This window comes from Plecotus auritus, assembly GCF_963455305.1.
Source record: "Plecotus auritus genome assembly, chromosome: 4".
Lineage (NCBI taxonomy): Eukaryota > Metazoa > Chordata > Mammalia > Chiroptera > Vespertilionidae > Plecotus > Plecotus auritus.
In genome coordinates, this window is record NC_137775.1 from 90,134,896 (window position 1) to 90,148,854 (window position 13,959).

Consider the following 13,959-nt stretch of genomic DNA (forward strand, 5'->3'; position numbering starts at 1 on the left):
GTTGGGAGATGAGGCTTAGATTTTTGGCTGAGTCCTGCATTCAGCGGATTGGGGGTAGGGTGGGAGGATGGGGAAGGATGCTTCCTTCCACCTGTCTGCAGCCTGGAAGAGTGTCCTGGGACCCCGCCAGGACTGGGTGCCCAGGCAGGCTGTTCCCTGCTCTGTCCATTGCTACTGTGTGGACTTGGGCCAGTTCTAAAGACTTTCTGGTCTCCAGTTTTCTCATCTGTAAGATGGGAACTATAATATGGACCTCATGAGGTTGTTAACATAATGAGATCTAATAAATAAAGTGACTCATGGAGAGGCTTAGAACAGACCCAATACCTTCACCTTCTCTTCTCTGGGCTAAGGCCTCACTTTTCTGCCTTTCCTCAGAGGCCTCCCTGCTGGAGTCTCTGATGTCACCTGTGGCCCAAACCACCCCTCCCCATGGGAGTTAACTCCCTGAGCAGCCAGCTCCTTCTTACCTTGTCCCTTTGCCTCCTCTCCCCAGGTGGCAGGGGGGGGGGCAGGGGGCATGCTCCACAGCCTATGCTCCTGGCTGCTCTGCCAGTGGGACCCAGAGTGGGACCCAGTGTGGGATCCATTGAGCTCTTTCTCTGTCTTTGCCCCACTGCCAGGAGGTGAGGTCTAAGATACCAGAGTTGAGTGTATGGAGACCCAGGTTCAAGGTGGGCTCCATCTCATTTAATGGTTGGGTCAGCCATCAGCCCTCACTGAACTTTCCAGTCTGAAAAGCAAGGTTGTTTGGGGTCAACTCCCACGGGGGGCTCAAGGTGAGCTGAGCTGGTCCCAGCATCTGCACTTCCTGGGGAGGGAGGGGCGGATAAGGTGGGATGGAGGGATGGAGGGATGCAGGGAGAGCTGCCTCTATCTCCCTCCCTCCTCTGTCCAGAGGCCTCCCAGGGTTCTTTTCCTGGGAAAGAAGCCGGTTGCCCTTCCTTGTCCGAGGACAGGGCCCTGATAAAGAATTAGGTGAGCAAACCCAGCTTACATGCTAATCCCTCCCTGCTCTGGGCCAGCCAGAGTAAGGGCCCAGCTCCTGGCCCGGCCCCAGGAGCGTCATGTCTAGACCTCAGCTATCAAGGCAGCAAATGATTAGCCAATTAGCTGGGAGGAAAGCAGGTCTGGCTCCTGGGGACTCTGAGCTGCATGTCCCAAGAGAGAAGGGGCTTCTGGGAGTGCTGGTTTCTGTGAACAGGGACCACTGTGGACCATGCCCAGAGCCCACAGCCTACCCAGAGGCCTCTCAGTCTGTCACTTACTAGTATAAGGAAGGGGACAGCAGGGCCCCGCATTCAGTACCCCAACCTGGCCTTCCGGGTGTGAGTCCTGTCATGGCAGAAAGGACTTGGCACATAGCCAGTGCTGGGTGAAGGTCAGCCACTGCCATTATTATTTTTGCTGTTATTGTTTCTACCAGGTGTAGAGCATCTATGATGTGACATTACCTCTATGAAGTCATCATTAACCCCACTTTAGGGACAGGGAGAAATTGAGAAGATTCTCACTCAGGTCTCTAAAACGTGATCTCCCAAATATTGCACTTTGCTCTGATTGTGCCACCCTGGGTCCTCTGAGGCCCTTTACCAATGGAGATGTTCTAACCCACCAAGACCTGCTCAGTCAGGATTTTTTGGGGGTGGGGACAATCCCAGGAATCTGTATTCTCAGTGAGCCCCCTACCATGACCTCTCTCGGGACTTTGATGTAGGAGATCTGAGAAACCCAGACCTAAGAGACCCTCTGCCCGCCCCCTCCCAGTGCACCCTCGAAGACACTGGGCAGGGGAGCCCCACTCCTTTGAGGGGAGAAGACTTCCCCTTAACCACTTCTCCCTCGCATCCACTCAGGAGCACGCAATGCCTCTGGCATCCCTCCAGAGGCCTGGCAATGGTGGGAGGGCAGGCAGGCAGGTGGGTGGCATCCCTGGCAGAGGCCTCACCAGCTCACCAGGCCAGCCTGGCAGCCCTGGACTTTGGCCTCATGGATCGCTTCTCTGCATCCCTGACAGGGGAGGCCCCGAGAGGGCCCTTGGATGGTCTGAGGCCTCTGTGATCCCAGGAGAGGGGAAACCCTCAGACGCACAGGTTCCCACACTTGGGCCACCCAACGCCCAAAGGCAGCTCAATCAGGTCTGTTTCTCATCAGCCTCTCTGGTCCTTGTGGAAACCGGGACTTGAGGCCGGCCAGCAGCCTTGTGGTTTTGGAAGTAAGAGGAGGCCAAGTCTTGCAGTTCAGGGCCTCTGCATTCATAAGCCTGCACAGGCACCGGTGCACACACGTGTGTGAATCGGCAGGCACACAGGAAGCATGCAAACCCCACATGCACATGCCCTCGCGGCTCAGGCTGCAGGCCCGAGAGGGAGCCCTGGGCTCAGGGTGGCCTGTTGCAGACTTTGGCAGCCAGGGAGACAGGAGGGCCTGGTTTGAGAAGGCCTTACTTTGGCTGGGCTTCCCCCAGCTCCATACCATCCTCCCAGCGGCTGCTTGGACAGGGACAGGGGAGGCCACTGGCTCTGGCATCAGCCCTGGAAGGGCTTCTAGGCTGATGAGGAGCCTTGTGAGGTATGCGGAGCCTCCACGGTGAGGCCTGCTTGTCTCTGTACCCATAGGGAAGAACAAGGCTGGCGTTTAAGGAGCACTAGCTCACGGCACTAGGCTTGCTCGGTGGGGGTCAGGCAGTCCCCTCTGGGTTAGACCTGAACTGACCACTGCATGGCGCCTCCTCCCAGGTTAACTTCAGACAGGAGCTGACTCCTGCGACAGGGTCTAGGCTGGGATCCTGCTGCTCTGGGCCAGGAGGTGATGGCCTCAGGGGCCTAGGGCCTCGGACACAGTCCTGGTCCTCTGACCCTGCCCCTCCGGGGGCTGAGCCAAACTGACTCGGGGAAGAGTCACCCCACCCCTCTCCCCTTGGATGCGGGGACCCACAGGCTACCGCCAGCTACAACCAGCTTCGAGATCTCTGAAGGTTGGGCCTTCCATCCCCAGGGCCAGCACGGTGCCCGGGACACACAGTAGGTGCTCAATACACACTGAGTGCCAATGCAACCCTGTTGCTCCCAATTCCTTTCTTTCTATGTATTAAGTCTCTTTCCCCCTTTCTTTCCCTTCCTATGTCTCAGACCTGGGACGCCCCCAGCACCGCTGAGTCTGATTAGGACCCGGGGAGGGGCATAACTTAAGCTTCGAGGGGCAAATCCCCACACATTCCCTGGGATGAGGTCTGCTTCTCACCAGCCTCTCTGGGCTTTGAGGAAACTGAGGGTTGAGGTGGGCTAGTAGGATATTTACTTCCTGAGACAAACTTCCTGGGGGGAAGGGGGTGTTGGTTGCTGGGGAGGCCATTTGGGGGGATCAGTGCTTTCCTCGGGGTCATTATGGGCAGACCCCCTGCCCACCACCTCCGACACTGGCACTCTGCCAGCCCTCAGCACTGCCCCTCCCCCCCTTCCCAGTGTGAGGGCTGGCCTCTCTGGGTAGCTCGGGGAGCCCTGCCCAGGCACATGCAGGGCCTGGTGCTGAGGAGACATCAGGCTCTGCCCGCCAGCGGCTGACAGTGTGGCTTGAGAGATGCCCACTCCGCACAGAGAGAGGACCACAGGCAGCAGATCAGGGCTCGGGAGGCGGGCAGGCAGGGCCAATGGCAGTCACTTCTCTCAAAGACGGCCATTCAGCCCTGGGCCAGCAGCGGGCACACGGTGGGACTGTCACAGGGCACTCCCACAGGGTGAGGGGTGGGGGGCGGCCTGAGGGTGTGTAGAAACAGCCCTAGGCTGTGAGGCAAGCAGCGCACATTGGGGAGCTCAGCTTCTGGCCCAGACTGGCTGGGTCTGCACTTAGGCCTGACCCTCCTGAGCCGAGATGCGGGCAAACAGACCTCTGTGCACAGGGAGGAGAGAGGCCCACCTGGGGGAGCTGTTTCCAGAATTAAATGAGCTCCTCGATGTGAAACGTTAAGATGGTGCCTGGCACACAGGAACTATTCCATCTCATTGGCATCAGATATTAGGTGATAGACTGGAGTGAAACTGAAACCACCCTGAACAGCTCTTACTGCCTGTTGACATTTGGTTTTCTCCACTGGACTCTGAGCTCCCCAGGCCCTTTATCCCTGTCACCTTCCAGGGACTCAAAATACGCGCCGAAAGGATGAACATGGATGAGTGAAGTAGGGAGAGTAGGGCATCAAGAGAGACGTCCTGGAAGAGGCAGCACCGGGAGAGGGCCCCACAGAGGTAGAGGAGATAGCCCGGGGGAAGGCGGGGAGGCCTCTGGCTGGGCTGGCATCAGGGAGGCTCTCAAGGAGAGGGGCTGAGCCAGGCCTCCGGGGACAGGCAGGAGGGGGTCTGAAGGGAGACTGAGCTGGCTGGAGCCTACCACAGAGGCTAGACAGCCGAGTCCCCTGTCCTGGGTCGCAGGCGCCTAGGGCTGGATGAAGGCTGCCCTGAGGTGAGGGTGGATGGGAAAAGGGCAGCAAGAGGAATCCGGGGCCTTCAGCTTACACCCATCTCCCTCCTCCGCCCAGGCACCTGGGCCGTTTATGGAGCCTGCAATTCTGTTGTCACTGGGAGAAAAACCAGCCTTGCTCTACAGACCCCTCAACCAACCGGTGGAGAAACAAGTGTTGGAGATAAGAGGATTTTTAAAACAAATAAACTTCCCTACAGACTTAAAAGAGGAAAGGTTGGGCATTTTTTCTCCTTCTCTCCCCTCCCCTCTCTTCCCCTCCCCTCTCCCTCTTGCTCCTTTCCTTCCATCTCTCCCTCCCTCTCTCCTTCCCTCTTGTCCTCCTTCTGTCCTTTCTTTTCTTTTTTGTTCTGTCTTTATTAACAACCCACCCCCCAGATCAAAAAACAAAGCGAAACATAAGCAACCCCCCCATCCTGGTGTCATCCTGTGCTGAACACTCAGAACCTATAAAAGGTTTTATTGACCTAAAGACTCAATAAAGAGGTCATCATGTCCATTCCCTTACCTCCTGTTGCAATTGCGTGCAGATCCCACAGGTGATGTCGGTTCCCTCCGGGGCGCCCCGTGGCCTCCCCTCTGTCCAGCCATCAGGCAGCTCTCGGGGGGCTGTGATCCCGAGGCAGACTGTGAGCACTGAGCACGGAGCAGGCAAGGCTGTGGTAGAGCAAGTTGGACTGGGTGATGGAGAAAGTGTCACTGATGGAGCCGGGGGGTGGGGGGGGGCAGCCCCACGCTCAGGAGCCCCAGTCTGAGGGGAGACATGGCCTCTGCTCTAAGAAACCCCCAATCTTAGGGAGCAGATAGATAACTGCACCACGGATGGGGTGGTTGGGCCACTGTATGCATCGCACAGTGGGTGAGCAAGAATGAGTGTGCACACAGTGGGTGAGCAAGAATGAGTGTGAAGCTGTCAAACCCAGGAGCAGAAGGGAAAACTGTCCTCTCAGTTCCCACTATTCCTTTCCTGTCTCTGGCCTGACTGACCCCAGGGAGGGTCAGTGGAATCCAGTGTCCCCTTGGGGCAGGGGAGTTGGAGCTGGAGTCGGGAGAGGCCTTTGGAGTGGCTCTCTGGAGTCTGGAAGGCGAGTGACCACAGGAGATAAGTCCCTGCGATAAGGGGCAATCAAGCCACCTCATTTAGCGGAGCCTGGCCTCAGCCAAGCTGAGCCTCGCAGGGCCCAGGATGTGTGTGGTGGGGAGGTGGGGATGCAGGAACTCTCAGCCTGAGGCAGGGCTGCTGGGAGAGAGGCTTCCCCAGTGGGACCTCATTAAGAAGGAGATGGCAGGGTGGAATGGAGGGGGGTGTGGTCTGGATTCCCAGCAGCTTCTTGGCTCCTCCCCTCCCCCCCCCCCCCCCCCATCATCCTGAGTGTGAGCTGGCCGGCTTGCTCACTGAAGCTCATATGATCCAGGGACCAGTTGGAGGCTTCCAGGGGAGGAAGTGTGTGAGCGGCAGGATGGTGGAGTTGGCTGTGGCCCCTTACAACAGGGGGATTCTCTCTGGGGCTGGGATGATGACCTGGGGTTGCCTGCATGCATTTGCTAAAGTCAACATTAGAAAGACCCTTACTGTACAGAAAGGGGAACTGAGGCTCAAGGAGGGGAAGGGTCTTACTAGGTCACATAGCCGCTGAGGGTTTCCAACTCTCTTCCCTGCTCCAGGCTGCACAAGAACTGTGAGATCATACTTCCACTCTGCTCTGTGTGTGTATACTCCTGCACGTGCATGGATGCTGGAGGCATGCTCCGCAGGCCCAATGGCCGAAGCCCAGCCCTGTCCAGGCCCCGACCCTCTGGCCAGCTGAGGTGACTCACATGGGATGGCCCCCAGACTTCCAGGCGACACTCACTCATCACTCCATTAGCTGCTCTTCGACCGACAGTCCACAGGCAGTTATTCTGGCCTGGCGCTCCCCTAGGCCCAGCAAGAGCATCAAGGACACAGCTCAGCTTACAGTCCTCAGGGACCTGTTGAGCTTACAGCGACTTCAGCCGGAGCACAATATAGACAGGCAGGCAGATTAGCTCGCAGGAAAATGGTGTTCAGCCTTCCCCAGGCAATGCCACAGAGAAACACTGGGATTACTGCAACAGGGCATGGTCCAGGCCATCTTCCCTTCCAGAAGGGGGAGCAAAAGACATGGGGACAGCCAGCTGGGGGGAGGGGAGCAATGACATAAATCAAAATGCCTGAAGTGAATATGAATAGGAACATACTTTATACAAACATATTCAAATAGTCATGCAAATCTGCTCCAGGGTGAGGAGGACATATGCAAATCAGGGCTCTAGAAAGTCCTCACAACAAGATTCTCTGTTCTAATGAATGGGACCCAGGGATCCCCAAATATGTCCTTGCACAGAGCTTGGGTCCTCCTGCTCTACCAGAGTCCCCACCCTCTACTTACATGATGTGGTCTGGCCCCCAGGTCACTCAGGGGCTGGGGCCAGGGCACAATACGCCGATGCAACACCCCACAGGGCCCAGCTTCCTTCTACCTGTGCCAGGCTGCACTGCTAAATGCCCTCTAAGCCGGCGTGGCTCAGTGGATAGAGCATCAGCCTGCGGGTCCCAGGTTTGATTCTGGCCAAGGGCACATGCCTGGGTTGTGGCTCGATCCCCAGTGGGGGGTGTGCTGGAGGCAGCCGATTAGTGATTCTCTCTCATCATTGATGTTTCTATCTCTCTGTCTCTCCTTCTCTCTTCCTCTCTGAAATCAATAAACAAATATATTTAAAAAATAAAAATAAAAAATAAATGCCCTCCAGCTCCTAACCACTGCCCTCCTCTGAGTGGCTGGCAAGTGTCTGTGACTGCCCATCCCCCACCACTGCACTTTCCACCCTAAGCCTGGCCCAAAGGAGGGCCAAGAGAGTGATCTGCCCATCACAAAGATGGCCTTCTTCATGGGCCCTCCTGTTTCTCCCAGCAATGTCCAGCACACAAAGGATGGGCAATAATAGGTGAACGTTGGAGTAAATGAATGCACAAACGCAAATTCAAATGCACGCTCACTTCCCTCTGGGAGCATGGTGCTTCTTGCTCAGTATTTTTCACAGCTTCCTGTGTATCAGAGCTGAAGTGTTTGTGCTCTTTTCTCATGTCCTTGACTGGTCTGAGCTTGCCACAGGCAGGAGTGCATCCTCGTCATTGCCCTGGTCCTGGCACCGTCCATGGAGGACTCTTAAACGTTGGTTGACTCAATGAGCACATACACGCATGGTTTATAAGTGTCTGTTCTCTCCCTCTCCCCCTTGCCAGACCACGAGTGCCCGGAGGGTGAGGACAGGCTCGCTTTCTGTAGATCTCAGGACGTAGCACACAGTAGGCACTCACTACATGTTGGACAGATGGATGGGTGGATGGGGACCTCTGGGGTCTCTGACCTACTGATAGGTTTGTCTTTCTTATTAGAACCTGGGGGGCTGAACTCCCTGGGCAAATAAAGGATGAAGTGAAGGGATGAACAGGTGAATGAATGAGTGAGTGAATAAATATCTGAGTCCTGTTAGGGATCTGAGGAGACCGTTGTCTGCTATACAGTGTCACTGTCCCCAGCCCAGGACACGTGTGTCATATGTTCAGATCTGAGTTCCTCTCTCAGTATCTCCCCTGGAGCCTGCTCCAGCCTTCAGGCCTTTGTTCCCACACCAGTGCTAATTCCAGCCCCTCTCCCACAGCCTTGACCTTGCCCCATCCCATCCCACCCCATGGATCTTCTTGTGGCTTTGACCCCACCTGTCCAGCAGTTTGACCCGGAGCCCCACAGCCTCTGGGTGGCTTTTTCCTGCCTACCTTTGAGTTCGTCATGTCAAGTGCATCTCTGGAGCAGCCAGACTTTCTGGGTTTGAGTCTTGCTTCTGTCATCTGCCAGAGGGCAAGAGATAATCTTCTCCAGGCTTAGTTTTCCCATCCGTGAAATGGGATAATACTAGTTGTTAAGAGGATTAAACAAGGTTCCAAATTGACTCCTGGGATGGAGTCCACTGCTTGGCCAAGTACTGGATGCATGGGGCTTCCCTTCCCTCCCTATCCTTGCTGCTATCCCTGCAGCCCCCTGTGGGGCTCAGGAGAGCCCCCTGCTTTTGGGGAGCAGGAGTAAAGGACTCACTGCTACAGGAAGTGGAGTCCTGGAGGTAGTTCAGGGGAAGCCCTCAGCCCAGGAGCAGGGAAGGGACCAGGACCACTAAGCTACAAGACAGGAGGTGCCCTAAGAGACCGTCGGAACTGGAACCCACGTGTGAAGCGTTCCAAAGGAACAGCTAAACGCAAAATGAGAGAGCTTGAGGACTTCCCAGTAATGGAGGTTGAGGGAGAGCACATTGGCCGAGAGAGAGGCCAACTGTCTTGACTGAAGTTTAGGGGCTTCGAAAAAAAAATAATGTGAATTTATCTTCCACTTTCAAGTTTTCCAAGTGTTTGCCTAATCCTCATTTTCTTTCCTCCCCACAGTAAACCTGTAATCCGCGGCAACACTGTCACTTATAAATAGTGTGATCTCACAGGACTGGCCCAGGGCTGCCCAGGAAAGGGTCAGGGAACAGGGCTGAGCTCACTCTCACCAGAGCCTAGGGTACTGGCTCTCTCCCACGCTCTCCAGGGGTTAGGAAATCTGGCGCTTTTTATTTTTATTTTTTGATGTTGAGGTTTAATGCTGATTTCTTTGCTTAAGGAAAAGACCGGAAGTGGATGGTGAAGGAGTTCTCCCCAAGACTGTGGAGTGCAGTGAGGCCTGAGTCCGGCCCTTTGCCTCTGGAGCTGGGGACCGGTGTGGAGGTCAGTGGGAGAACTCTCTCTGAGGCAGGGAGGCGGGATCGAGCCCTGAGCTTCTATCAAAGGCAGAGGCCTCTTTGACCCCATCTGGGAGGCCGTCCTTCTGCCGCCTGTGCGGTAGATCCCCATCCCATTCCCACCCCAGGCCGGCCCATCTCCGCCTGGCCCCAAACCTGCAAACAATGCTTGTTGACAATCTGTGGGGGCTAAACACTCGATAACACGGTCCCCGCCATGCCAGACATCCGAACAGCGGGCAGGCTCTGTGCTGTGACGGGAAGATGCTTTAAATACATCATCCTGTCAACTGAGTTTATTATTCTTTCGTTCAAGATAAACTGCAGCCGCCAACGAGGGGCTGTATAAATTCCAGGCTCAGAAGTCAAGCAGGCCCCTCTCCTTGTTAAATACTCACACATGCACGCGCGCGCGCACTCACACACACACTCACACACACACACATACATAAATCCTGCTGAGAAAATACCACCCCCTCGGCCCCCCAGGCCTCTTGGGGCCTCAGTAGCCACCATCTCATGGGGTGGTCCCAGGAGCAGCTGCAGACATCGGGGACCCAAGGCTCAGCCTTCCAATGGGTCACTTCCGTGGCCAGGCCTCAGCAGCTTCACACAGGGGTCCAGGGAAGGTCTCTCCACAGGAGCCAGCTGTCCCCGGGTCAAGTCTGGGCTCTTGACTCCCGGACTTCTGTTGTCCAAGGCCACATCCCTGTGTGGGTGGCCAGAGCGCCCACATGGCTGTCAAGGAGAGGAGAGGCCTTCAGACTCGAGCTGACAGCCAGGGCCTTGGTGAAAGGGGACTCTGAGGCTTCAGAATCCATCTGGGGAGGAGACCCATGGGGAATCCACGTGATCTCCACATGCTGGCCAGCGAGGGGGGTCTCTGCACCCAGCGTACAAACCCAGTCTTTTCCTCCCAGGGCCCCTGGGGATTTGCAACTGGAAGGGAAGATCCTCTGGGCTTCATTCAGTCTGGCCCTGTCTCACTTAGGGGCTTAGAATAAAACCCAAACATAAAAACAAAACCCCATGCTAGATACAGGGACAAGAACAGGGAGGCAGCAGAAGGCAGTGGGAAGGACAGGAGGTTTGGTGATGGACCTGGGTCCGGCTCTCCACCTTCAGTTTCCTCCTCCATAAAATGGGAGAATCATTTCTCATGCCATATTGCCATGAGGACAGGGGGCAGAGCATGGCACATAGTAGGCCTGCGTCACGTCCCTCCATTCGCCATGGCCTCCTCCTATTCTCCAGCAGGCCGGGGTGATAACAGTATTATCCCCGTTCTGTAGATGAGGAAGCTAAAACTCCAAATAGTTCAAGACATTCATATAAAACACTCATTTCACTTCTAATTCCGAAGTATGATTATCACAGATAATTATTTAGCACCTGCTGTATGCAGAGGACTGTACTGAGGGAGTGTGTAGAACTTCAACCTCAGGTTATCCTTCTAGAGTGCAGGCATCTAGCATGGGGTTTTGTTTTTATGTTTGGGTTTTATTCTAAGCCCCTAAGTGAGACAGGGCCAGACTGAATGAAACCCAGAGGACCTTCCCTTCCAGTTGCAAGGCAGGGGTCTGTGTGTCTGTGTGTCTGTGTGTCTGTCTGCAGGGCATCTCTCTGCTTGCTTAATTTGAGGATTTGAGGTTCAAGGATTGGTCTCACCACTTTTTTAGGCACATGACTCCAGGCAGGTCACTTTATCTCCCAAGCCTCATTTTTCTCATCTGTGAAATGGCCACAGGCTAGGGGTCTTGGGGAGGATGGTTGTGGAAGGACTTGGCCAATTCCAGGGGCCTGGTCAGGCAGAGGTGTTGTTACACTTCCAAGGCAAGGAAGGAGGGTGAAACCAAAATGCCATAGGCCCTGCTCCTGTGGAAGCCAATTCCCGCTCCCGCCAGCCAGATGGCTGCCACCCACTACAAGGTCCCCAAAGACTTGTCTAAGGACACCTCCCAGGTGTTTGGGACACACCACTTCCTCCTCCCCAAAAAGGACAGCAAGCAGGCGAAGGAGCCTGGCAAGCTGAAAGGCTCACAGTGTGCACAGCCTCAGTCCCCCCACCCCACTCCCAACCCCATCATCAGTGCCCAGGCCTCCCCAGAACTCAGAGCCAGAGTTTGGAGCAGGATCCTTGAAATGCTCTCAAAACAGGATTTACGGGACCCACACCAGGGACACGGGGCCACTCCAGGGGACACCGCTTTGGGACCAGAGGAAGCAGTGCAGACATATAAGACTCAAAACATCTGGCCAAGTGCCCATGCTCTCCAGAGCCGGGGGCTCAGGGACTTGGTCTGTTATACTTTAGAGGAGCCTTGGGCAAACTACGGCCCGCGGGCCGGATCCGGCTGTTCTATCGGTTCTCTTGCTCTCCCCTCCGCTCCTTTACTTTGAATTTATATTAGTTCACACAAACACTCCATCCATGCTTTTGTTCCGGCCCTCTGGTCCAGTTTAAGAACCCATTGTGGCCCTCGAGTCAAAAAGTTTGCCCACCCCTGCTTTAGAGGCTGCCAAAGGGAAAATGGCCTGAAGCCCATGCCACGCCCTCAAATACAGTGCCTCTGACCCGTGTCGTCACACCTTGGCCCCACCTAAGACGTGATTGAATGGAGAAGTCCACTGCTACCCAGCAAGCGGGGAATTCCCTGATGAAGTTCAACCCTCTCACTTCACAGGTGCAGAGACGGAGGTTCTGAAAGGCTGCAGCCACTTTGCGGAGATCAGAGAAGAGCCGACGTTAGGCTCCTGGCCAGTGCTCACTCCTCCACTCCAGCCTGCCCACAGCCATTGCTCAGTGGCCCACCAAAGCTAGGGTCGTGAAGAGTCTGTCAGCATCACCTGGGCAGCTTGTTAACATTGGAGAGCTGGTCATCTAGATTCTTCATCAACTCCCCGAGTGATTCTAATTCATGACCGGGACTGGGTCACAAATGATCAATACAGAGCTACATGCCTGCTGTGTGACGTGGGAGCTTACTTTCCTTCTCTGTGCCTCCATTTCCTCATCAGCTGAAGGGAATAACAACAGTACTCGGCGCTCAGCACTGCTGTGACATTAAATGAGTCAACATACAACTAACAGTATTTCATCTTCTGCGTTCTATTCTTCCTTCACTCCATCCAGCCACAGCCACCTCCTGGATGTTCCTGCCTCAGGGCCTTTGCACTTACCGTTTCCTCTACCGGCACTTTCGTTCCCCAGATAGTCCCAGGCTCCCTCTCTCAGGTCCTTCAGGATTTCCTTGAATGTCATCAAATCTAACGCCTCCACTGATCACCCCTTCTCCTGATTTGCTTTTCACCACCTAGACTATTTCCTGTTTACTCACCTTTTGGCTTATTCTGTCTCTCCCGATAGAACATAAGCTCCCTGAGGGCAGGGACTTTGTTTGTTTGCCTTGCTTACTGCCACATCCCCAGCACCTAGAACAGTGCCCAGCACTCAATAAATAGTATTACTGATGGAATGAATGAAAATAAAGTACTTAAAACTACGCCAGGTACACAGTAGGTATCTAATATGTGTACTTGTCGTTTATATTTCTGCCTACATTGGACAGGGTAAAGACCACCTATGGGGCATGGCTCAACGCCGCAGGGTGGGGAAGAAGGAAAGGGTGCACTCTACAGGCGGAAGTTGGACCCCATAGGCTGTGTGACACCTCTCTGAGTCCCAGTGTCCTGTCCAACCAAATGACAACACCAGACCTGTTCTGTTCTTTCCCGTTGCCAAGAAGGGTATCCAGGTACGATGTCTCTGCTGATATTTTGGTTCTCAGCTCAGAAGCAGACGGGACCCAAGGACAGATGCCTGGGTGAGGTCACGATGTAGGGATCTAATGTCATCCTGACATGGGAGCAGAGTGGTCACCTGCCTGGGCAATGCAGACACAAGGTCAGTTGCCTCACCAATAGGAGGACGTGCGGGGCGCGCCTGGCAGGTGGGAAGACGCCTCCAGATGACCCCCTCCTGTCACCACCTCCTCACCCCGAATGCTGTTGACTGAGGGAGACTGGAGATTGCCCTTCCAGGTGCAGGCCCTGCTGGGCTAAGCAAACAGGCCAAATGCCCCACTGCCACTGCCCCACCATTGGGGGTGGCCTGCCCTGGGGAGTGGCCTCAGGGACATTTTCCCCTGGGGTCCAGAGCTTCTGGGGATCCTGGAAGTACTCTCAGGGAAGTGTTCAGGTGATGGGTACAGTCCTTTTCCCCCTCCAGCTCACTACCTGTATTCAGCTTACACAAATGAGTAAGTGAATGAATGAACGAGCAGATTTTCCAGACCTCCCCTCCCCACACCCCACCCCCAGCCCCAGGCTACGTGTGCCTCTTCTCTGGGTGGGAAAAGGCAGCAGTTCACTAAGGAAGACACTTCTGAGTACTGACTATGTGCGGTGTGGAAGACACTTCTGAGTACTGACTATGTGCGGTGTGGGACAGCCACTTCCTCCGCCAGGGAGCTCACAGTCTCATGGGGACATAGCACAGAGACTGCTGCCCCGTCTGACTTGGCGCTTGCTAAGTTAGAACTTCGCTCAGGTTGGGCAGCACAGAAGGGGCGCCAGAAGGAGGGCTTCTGGGAGGAGGTGATACTGGAGTCCTAGAGGCTGAATCTAAACTGGCTAGTTGAACGAGGGGAAGGGTGAACCTGGCAGTGGGAACAGCTTGCGCAAAGGTGC